The sequence below is a fragment of the Tenebrio molitor genome, chromosome 6, assembly GCF_963966145.1.
Source record: "Tenebrio molitor chromosome 6, icTenMoli1.1, whole genome shotgun sequence".
In the NCBI taxonomy this organism is placed as follows: Eukaryota; Metazoa; Arthropoda; class Insecta; order Coleoptera; family Tenebrionidae; genus Tenebrio; species Tenebrio molitor.
The window spans coordinates 20,664,308-20,677,182 of record NC_091051.1 but is presented as its reverse complement, the minus strand read 5'-3'; the positions used below and the strand labels follow the sequence as shown (position 1 = coordinate 20,677,182).

The window sequence follows — 12,875 nt, the reverse complement described above, 5'->3', positions numbered from 1 at the left end:
ATTTGCCAAGTGCCCTTGACCGCAGTTTGAGCATTTGATTTTCTTTTGGTCCTCGGTGTCATCCTTCTTCAAGGAGCACTCGCTCGTCAGGTGGTAACCTGCGCATTTGAGGCACTTTGTAGCTGCGAAACAATTTGTTGCGGCGTGCCCCCATGTCTGGCAGTTGTGACACTGGACAATTTCTCTTTTGTTGATGAGCTTCTTCCATCGGACTACTATGTACTCGATCGTTTTAACATTCGATTCCAGGTCTCGCAGTGTGGTCTTGTTGTCAGTTATAACGACATATAAAGGCGAATTAGTCTTTTTCATTTTATAAACGTTTCGGCAGTTTATTCCCTTTTCTTCCAGCACTTTTTTGACGTCGTTCTCATCGGGGTTGTTGTCTAGTCCGTATGCTACGAACCCGTGCGTTTTCTCTTTCTTTGTCGCGTATGTGTGCCACTCTGCTTTTTTGCTGTTTTTCAGCGCTTCTTTTAATCCGTCGAAGTCCTTGATCGTCTGGCTGTAGATAATTGTGTTCGCTCGAGTGAATTTTAAACTCACCCCGTGCTCTGTACTTTGCTGGCTGAGTTCTAGCAGTTTCTTGTAATCGTACTTTCCATGTAGAACAATCGGGGGCGGTTTTTCATTTTTTTCTTCCTCGGGGGTAGTCTCTTCCTCTTCTTCCATTGGCTCGTTCTCTTCATCCTGGAGATCTGTGTCTTCATGGTCCGACAGGGGTGCGAACCTGCTTCCTGTCGGAACATTTGTCACCTCCTCCGGCTCCGCCGTGGACGGCTTCTTCCTTGTAGGTGTCTTCTTTTTCATCCTACCTTCTTGTTCGCTGTCCGTGTCGTCGCTGGGCCTTCTACGGACCAATTTTTGTGGTTTTTCTTTGTTCACTATTTTACTAGTTCTTAACAGCTCGCTTTTAGGTTATTAATATGCTAATCGATTTGACTTGCGTGACTGTGCAACGAAAGTTAGCGCGTATGCACGTCTCGACCGCTCGGACGAGACTGGTGATCGGACGAGAACCATTTACCATTTAACACTGTCTTTATTTAGTTTGTAATTACATGATTTTACAAATCAGATTTGTTTTGTTATTATTATTACAGCTTACAAATTGAGGTTTATGCCCCTTCAGAGGCTTTGCCATCCTTATATACACTGACCGGCAAAAAAAGTGGGACATTAAAAAATTCATTTATATTTAAGTATGTAGGTTATTTTTTTTATCCCAAAAGTTTATTTTTGTTTTATTTCCTATTCTCCACAATTTTCTTTTGATTTACTGGGTTTTACCGTTCAATTGTTGAGTTTTTCTTAAATCTATTAAAATCTCAGATGGCGTTTATTTTCTTTCGTCCTAAAAAAAAGCATTTCTGACATTGTTGTCATGGAATTTTCACAAATTTGTTATTCAAGTTGTCATTTTGTCATTGAAATGCCATTATCGCAAGAAGATTCTGCAAGAGCAATAGCTCTAGTCCACGTGGGCTTCAGCGTTCGTGAAGCTGCGAATTCTCTCGGTTTTGCACGATCCAGTGTCCATAGAGCCGTACTTCGTTTTCGTCAGACTGGAGGGTACACCAGAAGACCTGGATCAGGACGTAGAAGAAGTACAAGCGCTCGTGATAATCGATACATTACGATGCTTAGTTTGAGAAATCGGCATATGACGGCAGTTAAGATAAGAAATCAACTGGAAAGGGTACGAGAGGTCAACGTGAATGAAAGGACCGTAAGAAGAAGACTTGGCGAAGCAAATTTAGGGGCCTATCGACCAGCAACTGGACCAGAACTTCTCAGAGGTCATCGGGTTTCCAGATTACTTTTTACACAGGAGCACTTAAATTGGAATTTAGAGCAATGGAAGTCGGTACTTTTGAGCGATGAGATTTGCTCTCCGATCTCCAGATGGACGGGCGAGAGTTTGGAGAAGACCAGGAGAACGCTATGCACCTTGCAATTTTTCTGAAAGGCTCAGTTTTAATGGAGGATCAATTATGGTATGGGAAGGTTTTTCTTGGGAAGCCTGTACACAGTTGGTTTTTATTGAAAGAGGCACATTAACAGCCCATAGGTATTACGATTTAAATTTCGCGGTAAATCGTGGAGGCGAGAACGTTCTAGAACATTCCAGAGCGGGCTCTCGGACCCCGACTTCCGGTACCGGCCGCGTCAGTTCGGCGAGAGGAGGGGGAAATATATAAAGGTGGAGCAGACGCCATGTCTGGGGTTCTCGATCAGGTTCTCGACTGGTTCAGGTCAGAGGTTGCGACCGATCCGTGTGTGAGTGTTGTGTTCGGGGGGGGGAGATTGGGGGGTGTTTTAGTGTGCAACAGGTGCTGGTGAACCCGTGGAGGAAGACCGATTCGGCTGGGAAACCGTCCTAGAAGGGTTCCAACCGAAACGTCGCGGCGGATGGGGGCTTCCTTCACGAGGGTCATCGACCCTGCGCTTCAGCGGATTGGTTTCGCCACCCTGTTGGGCCGACGTCATCCCCCAGGACCCCACCGGAGAGCAGGACCTCACACCGGACTGTCCCTGGCCGAGGAACCCGAGTCCAGGAGCAACTCATTTCTGGTAAGGTCCTTCAGCGTCTTTCTTTTGCGGTCCGCCATCTTGGCTCATTTCTTTTACGTTGATTCACGTTATCGGACCTGGAGTGACCTCGCCAGAAACGACGCGCTCGCTGGCTCTCGGAAGTTTTTTAAAATTATATTTATCACTTTACTTTATCGTTTTCCATTTTTTTACACCGAGGCTAACATTGACTAATTTACGCCTTTTTCTAGGAAGGGTCGAGGGGAGGAAGGACCCGAGGACTTTCCGAGGATACGGACGGCGTGATAGACCAGCGGCGGAAGAAGGACTCGGAGGACCTTCCTCCGGCTCGCTCTCCCAAGGACTCTTATTGGATTTCAAGCCCCAGGCCCGGTGTAAGGGAAGTTTGGTTTAATTTTCATGAATTGGTCATTTGTATAGTTTGAGATTTAGCCTGGTAGTACCGGCACTGTTTGTGAATTCAACTAGTTTTTAAGCGCCTTCAGCGTGTTATTTTGAGATCCTTCAGTTCACTCCTAACCTCGCTTTTATATTGTTAATTTTGGTTATTTTAAATTAGTCTCAAGGCTCAAAACTTTAATTTGTTCAATTTAGGGAATACCACTTGGTTTGTATCCTAGTGTCTCTTTACATAGACAACTGTGTTTCGCCCGCAGCGGCATCTAAGTTGGAGTTAAATTGTTACGTGTCGATTGTAAAGCTAGGAAACAAAAATTAAACACCATTACTATTACATCTGTGTTTCTGTCCAACACCTGGTATAACACCGTGTTTGTGAAGCATCATTTCTACTTCAACAGCCTCGCTCTCGAGACGTAAGTGTGTTTAGGTGCCGGACCCGGAACCAATCAGTCTCAGAAAGCGTTATTTAAATTTCCCCCGGTGAAGTTGGGAGATTTAAGTTTTCTCTTGTTGGTGTAGTAGTTAAGGAGAAAATAATAACGTAACAGTATATAGAGGAGGTCCTACAAGACCATGTCGTGGGTTTTGCCCAGTTAGCAGGCGATGGTTTCATGTTCATGCAAGACAATGCTCGCCCACATACTGTTCGAATTGTAACAGATTATCTTCATGATGTAGGAATTGATACAATGAACTGGCCAGCACGTAGTCCCGACTTAAATCCCATTGAGCATATATGGGACGTTGTCGGTAAACAGGTTAGAGCGCGGCGTGGTGAGCTGGTGTCTCTTCAAGAGCTTCGAAGTTTCGTGCAAGAAGCATGGGATAATACGCCTCAAGAAGAAATTCAGCACTTAATCGAGTCAATGCCACGAAGGCTAGAAGCTGTAATAAGGGCAAGAGGCGGGAATACCAAATATTGAATTAAGTAGAGGCGTTCATGTTCCTTGTTTATTTATTTTTTATAATTGTATTTTTCTTTTCTGTTGTTAATGTGTTAATTGAAGCCTTTCAAATGACATCTTTGTTAGGTGGTATATTTTTAAGAACAGAATACAAGTAATGACATCATTTTTACTTAATTTTGTAATAATGATTTTAGTATAATATTATTTTTCTTGGTGTCCCACTTTTTTTGCCGGTCAGTGCATATGTACATAACTTTGTTTTAAAATAATTTACAAAATTTTTACATTCAGGTGCCTATAGTTATTTGTTATTTTTTCAGGTCTAATTGCAGGGCGGAGGTGCTCACGGACCAGCGACCGCCAGCAGTCGTCCCGCGTGCTTCCTCCGGTGACTCCGGGTTCAGAGATGCCTTCCCCGGTTAGCGTGTTGGCTTTGGTTTGATTATTTAACGTACTTGTTTGACCTGTAATTGTTGGTGTCATTTGTTTTAGTCAGTGTCAGCAGTTCAAATTTAGTGATGTGTACGGCAGTTTATGCTTCAGTCTGGAACAGAGTAGATTGTGTGTCTTTATTACCTGTCTAGTGAGGGGGTTGTGTCCGAGTCTATTTAGGTAAAAGCTGGTGGATAGTCTGTCGACGTGGTCCCTCAGCATCTCTATGTTGGCGATACCGTGAAGATCTTTGATTTTAATGTAACGTCCCGAGTTCGTGGCTAGTCGAAGACACTTGTTCTGGAATCTTTGCGGCTTGATCATCGTGGTATTCGTCATGCTGCACCAGACCGGCGCTGCATACGTCAGTACCGGGCGTACGATCGTCTTGTACAACTTTAACTTATTACCCGAAGTGAGTTTGCTATGTTTACTAAAAAGTGGATACAGGGCGTGTAGGGTTGCTTTCGCCCTAGTCAAGGTCTTATCAATATGGGTATGGTACGTAAGACGGGTGTCCAGATGTACGCCCAGGTACTTAACCGAAGACTGAGTCAATACTTTCCGGTTTTTGACTTTAAGTGGGGCAATAATTTTTGTGTTCGTGAATTTTTTCGCGAAAAGTATTGCCTCAGTCTTGGCCGCGTTGATCTGGATTAGCCACTTGTCGAAATATTTTTCCAACAGGTTCACCTGGATTTGGACTTGTCTTGTTGCCACCTCGGCGTTGAAGGAATGAGCGTAAATTGCCGTGTCGTCGGCGTAGAGTGCAAGGCTGGTCTACGCGAAGGCCGGGACATCATTGATGAATATTGAGAAGAGTTTCGGCCCGAGAATGGAGCCTTGCGGGACCCTTGCCTTAATTGGCCTTTTTTTCGGACAGCGTCCGATTTACTTTTACCTGTAGTGTCCTGCCGGTCAGATAGGAATACAATAGCTTGACAAAATTAGCCGGAATTTTGTTTTCAATCATTCTGAAGACCAGTCCCTGCACCCAAACACGGTCAAACGCCTTCTGGATATCCAGTAGCGCCATTGCTGTTACCTTGTCTTTATTGTAATTAATCGCGATGTCCGTCACAATTCTCACTACCTGCTGGCTGGTGTCGTGACGCGGCCGGAAACCGAACTGCTCGTCCCTTGTCAGTTTTAATTGTTTGTCCAGTCTCGTCAGTCGCCTGAGCAGTATTTTCTCTGTCAACTTACCTAGGGTGTTCAGGAGGCTGATGGGTCTAAAATTTCCCGGGTCGGATTTCTTGCCCGCTTTGGGTATCGGGATAACTATGGCGTTTTTCCAGGCCTGAGGAAAATATTGCAGCTCCACCACAGCGTTAATTATGTAGTGGAGCTGCACTATTGCTTTATTTGAAAAGTTTTTGATTGTAATGTTTCGGATCTCATCTTCCTCGGGCGCTTTGTTGTTTGGCAGCTTTTTTATTGCCTCCTTCAGCTCGCTGGGGCTAGTCCTGAACTCCCTTAGGTATGTCCCGTCACAAGTGATGTCCGTCCTGTCAAACGCCTGGACCGTGTCTATTACGTGTTCGGACAGTTGTATGTCGTTAATGTGTAAGTCGTGTACATTTGCGTAATAGTCCGCTAGCATCGTCGCTTTGTCCGCGTCCGTCATCGCAGTTCGATTTCCGTCTACGATCTCCCCCAGTGGAGCGCGTTTCTTTCGCAATAGCTTCGGTATTTTGTAGAGCGTATTGTCGCCTTCTTGGATTTTGTTTAATTTTGCGTCCCAGGTGGTGTTTCTGTGGGCTCTAATTTCGTTCCTTATTTTGTGGTTTAGGCGCCTAACCTGATCTTTCAGGCCAGGATACGCCGTACGCTGCCAAATTTTCTTTAGTTTGTTCCGATTCCGGATGTGCTCCTTGATCTGTGGGGTGACAGACTCATTGTTGTTGGATTTGTCGATAATTATTTTTCGCGTGCTTTTTGCCACAGCGCTATCTACACTTTCAATGAATCTTGTTACCTCACGGTCGAGAGCGTTTTTGTCCGGAATGTCGCGACTGATTTTTACGTTTTTGTCTAGCGTGCGGCGAAAACTGACTCAATTGATTTTATTGATTCTAATTACGTTTGGCCCGCGGTCCTCTTTGAATTGATTTTTTAACATCGCTACCACCGGGTTATGATCCGACTCCAGCTCAGGTAGTGAGATCGGTTTAGTCAGACCGCTCAGGTTTTTTGTGATTATCAGATCGATTGTCGTCGGTGTCATGCCATTAGCAGGATAATGCGTCGGGTCGTCCGTATTATGTATTTGTAAGTCATTGTCGTCCGCGAAATCTTTGAGCAGAGTGCCATTGGGGTTGCTGCGGTTACAGTTCCATGTTGGATGTTTGCAACAGAAACATAAGATAAGTTACAAGGTCCCTGTAAAGGAAAGCTTTCTTAATAAGACCCGAATAAGTGTTAATTGATAAGGTCATTAATGTGAACTGATTCTGCAATTTCTTTTTTTATCAAATCATTTAGAGGAACCGTTTTTCGATTCTATGAACCAGCGCACAACACCAGTAGAGCATCTCGTACTGTTGGTGCAAAGATCAGAATAAACCAAGTTATTTAATTCCCACGGAATTAGATCTTTTATTTTTCTTGCTTCCGACGTTTAAAGAAATCTGAGCACTTGTCCCGGCAGCTGGACAAGTCTAAACCAGCTCAAAAGAAAGTTGCCTGGCGCCCATTTTTTTATTTTTTGAACCCACACCCTATGCCCCGAAAACCCCCTGAGAGCCCGGTGCAGTCACTGGCCAACTTTTGGTCATAACAGCTCACCGCGTTCGCGACGCCCGACGGGGCAACGTATCAGTACCGAGTAATGCCATTCGGACTGAAAAAAGCGCCAGCTACGTTCCAAAAACTCATGACACGGGTGTTGGCAGGACTTCTGGGGAAGTGCGTTCATGTGTACCTGGACGACATCATCGTGTACTCTAGGACGCATGAGGAGCATGTCTCACACTTGCGCCACTTACTCCACGAGTACGGACTTCGGTGCGCGATCGGGAAATGCCGGTTCGGAGTGAGCGAACTTCCATACCTAGGACACGTGATCGGGAGTAGGTGTAACCGGCCCCAGGAAGGACATTTACGACAGATACGTGATGCGCCTACACCCAGAACCAAAAAGCAGCTGCAAAGTTTCTTGGGACTGGCGAACTGGGTGCGGAAGAATGTGCCGCGGTTTGCCGACATCGCCGCTCCGCCGACAGACCTCCTTCACAAAGGTAAGAGCTTCAAGTGGACCACCGCCGCTGGGAAAGCCTTCCTGAACTTGGCCATGGATCAACCACTCGTGCTACACCGTCCAGATCCGGACATGAGTTTCACCCTTCAGACGGACGCAAGTGGCGTGGGTATCGCCGCCGTTCTGTTCCAAGACCACGGAGACCAGCGACGCATCGTGTCTTATGCCAGCGCCCGCCTGAACGAGACCCAGCGACGGTACCACCTCAACGAGCAGGATCTGGATGGCCAACCGGTCGGAATCAGAGGTTGAACATAGACGACCAATCCGGTGTCAGGACGGGGTCGATCGCAAAGGACAAATCCAGTTTCGTGCTCTCGGTAGGACCGCCCCTAAGTCAGTCGACCAATCAGGGCGCGAATCAAGGCTCACTCGTTCTCACCCCACGATGCATATAAGCGAGCACCCTCGCTGCATCGGGCACTCTCGTCTCGACCATCTTGAGACAGGCGTGTCGTTTCATTAACCTTACCGTGCTCTTTTCAGAACCATCTCAAATCTCTGAGGCAGAAAGCTCTGCCCCAAAGGCAAAAAAGGGAAATCTTCCCCGGCGACCTAGCTGCCCAGGGCGACTGGCGTCCTGGTCCCCCAGCTCCAACGTCCCGGAGAAGAATCGCTGTCGAGCCCAGATTTTGTTTAGGTTAGGTTAGATTAAGTTTGATAAGTTAGGCTAAGTTTGTAAATATAGTTAAGTTCTTTTCATTGTGAGCCAACTAGGAACGATGTGCTGTCGACGGGGGTGCGTCCTATAGTGAGCGCACGCGGCTGTTCCGCGGCCGGCCAATCACGACCGCCCTTTGGCGCCTCGGCGCTCAGCCGGGCGCACATAAATATGGGGGAATTTTTGTAAGCGTTACTCCCGTACCGGTCGTGAAGACGGACGGAGTCATTAAAGACATTGCTCTCCATCGAGACTTCACCACACTCTGCTCTGGCACGATCGACCAGACACCCCTCACACCGTCATCAACGCTCCACCGAGCGGTCCCTGCGCTGACGACTTCGACCAGCAACCCCTCGCACCATCCGCCGTCCACCAAAAGGTCCCTGCGCTGGCGGAATCGACCAGCCACCCCTCGGCCGACTGCACCACCGAAACCGTCACCGTAGTCGCCAACGGCACTCGGTTGCACCCCATCAACGAGGACTCCGTCGTCCGTGGTGCTCCGCCCCGGCGACGCCCCGCGTCCCCGACGTTCGACCGTCCCTCGTTAACAAGCGCGGTCGAAACACAGTCTGCACTAGTCACGACAAACACATCCGTCTTTCACCGCAGCAAAATTCAGACATCATTATGACCTGAGTGAACGGTTATCTTGCGTTATTTTTTAATTTTGACATCATGGCATCTGACATCCCATCCACGCTGTGGCCACGCCCACAACGCCACAACGGGCGACTCGTCTTTAATCACAGTCGAATCGTTTAAATTAATATTGGATAATAATTTTGTTATTTCGCTTTTTTAGAGGCTTTTCTTTAATAGGGATAATTTAATTATTACATATTTGGCGCAATTGATAATTGTAATTGATAAATAAATCGTGACAAACATTTCTAATGGCCTTACATTTGACCCAGTCGAGCCGCCTGTGGGACACTCCTAGGACTTGAAGTACACTTCTATTCGCTGAAAAATCATACACTTACATTTTGCTTGCGTAAATCAGATTTACGAGTACCTGATGTCACTGTCATTGTTAGTGGCAGATAATTGAAATAATTCGATTCCAGTCGAAGTAAAACTGTTCTTGAGGCAATGAAATATTACTCTTTATTTTCAAGGTTTATTGTGGGTTCTTTAAGTCTGGTATAATCAAAATTCGTTTGAAAATTCTTACCTGATAACTTAATATGGGTAAACATGGAAACAAATATCAAGTAAATTTACACAGCCAAAAAATTGCAAAAAATCTCTCCCAAGACTTGTATGCTTTTTCCGTGAACAGAAGAGTTCTTCTACTCCGCTCAGAAAAAAAAGACAGTTTAACCGTCTCTATGGAGATACACAAAGGCGCGATTTTCGACCGCTTGAAGATAATATTAGTATATTATGCTATGAGGAGCAAAAATGAAGTTTTTTGTGCTGCGGCTGGTAGATTGGCTGCCGAACGCAGTGAGGCAGACAAACCAACCAAAGCACATAAAACCATTTTTACTACGCATAACATATTCTATTCTTTCTTCAAACCTTCATAACAAATTATTTAAGACATGTTAAGAAACCAGGTAGGAATGTCAAATGATTTAGCTAGTTTACTTTACTGCCGCTCATCAGCGGAGATAATAACTTCACGGAAGCCCTCAGCGGAGATAATAACTTTATCTGCCGCTCGTCAGCTCGTTAGATGCCGTGACAATGAAGTGACACTTTAACATTATCAATGCAGCAGGATAATGTTATAATTTACGGACGTTTGAAGAAAAAATAGTTTATTAGTCACTGTACAACTGCACATCCATTCATGTTTATTATACATGTTTTTTTTTTTAAGCCTTTCCCCTTTCACCTTACTTGGCCTATCAGGTACCTTTACGGTCGGCTTGTTTTTGTCATCTTTCCTGTGGTGCGGCGGGGCTCCGGGGTACTTTCCCCGGCTACCCACGCACACCCTCTCTCTTCTCCTTTTTCTGGACGACACAACACGAATACAACAACACACAACATCCATGGGAGGCCCATCCGGCCTGGGATTCGAACCCTGCTGACCTCGCGGTGGTGTCGGAAGAGTGTCGGTCTTCCTTCCACCACCCTACCGTCAGCCCCTGATAGACATACACACACATCCATGGCCCGGCGGAGGTTCCTTCCTTCGAAAAAATCCTCCCCCTAGCGCCGGGACCGCGACCTCGGAGCACTGTCTCCGACAGCCATGCGGCCACCGAGCTACCTTACATGTTTTTGTTAAAAACTCTATTATATGTCCGTGATTTGCTTGATGAACTGAATTTTATTTCGAGATCGGCAGCAGGTCTGCCTTTCTGCTTTATTAAAACTGTTTCTTCATATGGAAGGTAGGAAATTTGCAAAATATAATGCACGGAATTTATTTCGAACATTGATCTATTTTTAAAGTTTTAACCCTCAACGGGTACCGACAAGACCAAAACAAACAAAAAAGTGCAGCAAATAACAGTAATAAAATAACATTGTGCTGCTCCCGAGTCCCTAGTAGTCCGTTAGTCCAGTCGAGACATAAAGTTTATACTTGGCAGGTATTTTCTATTAGGCATATTATTAATATTGCCAAGCTTGCGACCTTGGGGGGGTTGCCGCTCGCCCCGCCATACTGGAGAATAGAAAATGTAGAGCGTACAAGTCTCTACATTTTTTGTTCTTCATGTTTTTTTGTCAGATCAATAGTTTCGTAGTTACAGCGTGTAGAAATCGAGAATTTCTTTTATTTTTGTACTTTTTCTTCTTCTCCACACCACCACGAGGTAGAGCAGTAGGGTGCGTTTTTTTTTTACGTAGTGTCCCCGGTGGGCCTAGTCCACGATGCAGTAGAAGTTTACTGTTTTACTCTTTTTGATCTCTTTGTAACGTAGACGGACCCGAATGATCTGGATCGAACGGTATAGATGAGCTGAATTCATCAGAGTTTATGAATTCGGGAATTCCTCTTGAGAATTTTCCTCTTGTTCCTCGGGATCATCATCATCATCAGGATCATTTGGCGTTTACCTGTTACACGTTGGAGTCCGATGTGCCCATAGACGGCCGACAAACAATAAATGCTCGATTTCTACAGGCTGTAACTACGAAACTATTGATCTGACAAAAAAAAACCTAAAGAACAAAATTCAGCTCATCTATACCGTTCGATCCAGATCATTCGGGTCCGTCTACGTTACAAAGAGATCAAAAAGAGTAAAACAGTAAACTGCTACTGCATCGTGGACTATGCCCACTGGGGACACCACGTCAAAAAAAAACGCAACCTATTGCTCTACCTCTGTGGTGGTGTGGACAAAAATAAAAAACACAAAAATAATAGTTATTTATTTAACGAGTTCCTGTGTAATTTGGGCTTTTTTTTTGGCATGAGTGGGCCAGTTTAAAACTCGAGTGAAACGAGAGTATTAAATTATAATATTAAAGTAATTAACAGTTTAAGCAGTTTTTAATATAAATTCTTTGAACAAATTACAATGCAGTTCCTACCTTAGTTAATAATAAATCTGAATAATTTGCTGAATTTAAATTTCCCTTTATTTCAAATGTTATTAAAAATCCCAGCCCAGATATGAATTTTTTGAGGATACCGAGTTCTAGTAGGAATATTTGCTCCAGGGTTTTCTTGAGCCCAATATCGCGTGTTTTGAACATTTGGTTCGTTATTTAGTGTAAAAGTAGATTCCTCTGTGAAGCAAATTGTTGACAGAAAGCGACGATCATTAGCACGCTCCTGTATTTCATAACAGGTTTCACTCTTACTTTCTTCATCAACAGCAAAAATCTGTTGATGACACTGTGTCTTGTAGGGATGATATTTGCGACGGGTACTGCTAGTCAAATCTTAGATGGCCGCTAAGGATGCGCAGAAGAGGGAGTGCGATGCAAGATGTGGAACCGTGATGCGACAAGGTGAAGCGGTAAAGTGGGGTATAATTCTGAAAAGTACACTCAGATACAGAAATCGACTTGTTCTAACTCCGCGTTGTCGACGAGATTTTAATCCTGTAGCTGTAATCTACTGACGTATTGCGAGTCTTCAACGTATTTGGGATCTGCAATTTTTATTACCTAAATAATAATAAATAGGTACCTTTCCCACTAAATTTCCGACGGCATTGTAATTTTTACATTTCTCCTTTTTAGAAAATGACACCCATAAAGTTGCTCTTATTGTTAACACACGTTGTACATTTTGATAATTATGTCTCCTTAAATTTCAAAATCATAAAGCACTGTAAATTTTATTGAAGTACCTGTCCTATTTTGTCGGTGGACGAGTCGATTGGACCGTTCGCTTAAATTACAATTACAAACAGATGTTCGTTATTCGCAGCGCTTCAGCCACTTTTACATAATGCCGAAAATAATTTCCCACAATTCGAATACGGTAAGATGAGGCACAAAGAATTATTCATTATTTTAATAAACTGTTATGTTTATTAAATTTAGGCCCATATTCACCAACGCCAGTTAAAGTTAACTGTAGGTTAAAATATACGAAAATATTGTTGTAACAATAGGTAACTAAGGTAACGAAACATTTTAACCTACAGTTAACGTTAACTGGCGTTGGTGAATACGGCCGTTAATCGTTTAAATTTAAAATATTAATAACATAATTACATAACATTTTTGTTTT

At 44.3% G+C, this 12,875-nt stretch overlaps 1 long non-coding RNA gene across 1 annotated transcript; it reads left to right on the top strand.

Moving 5' to 3' along the window:
* The first annotated feature begins 12,064 nt into the window (after positions 1-12,064).
* LOC138133718 (uncharacterized) lies at positions 12,065-12,465 on the top strand. The gene is made up of 2 exons (XR_011160500.1): positions 12,065-12,322; positions 12,380-12,465. It is a non-coding gene; the product is annotated as an uncharacterized lncRNA (long non-coding RNA).
* The last annotated feature ends 410 nt before the right edge of the window (positions 12,466-12,875 follow it).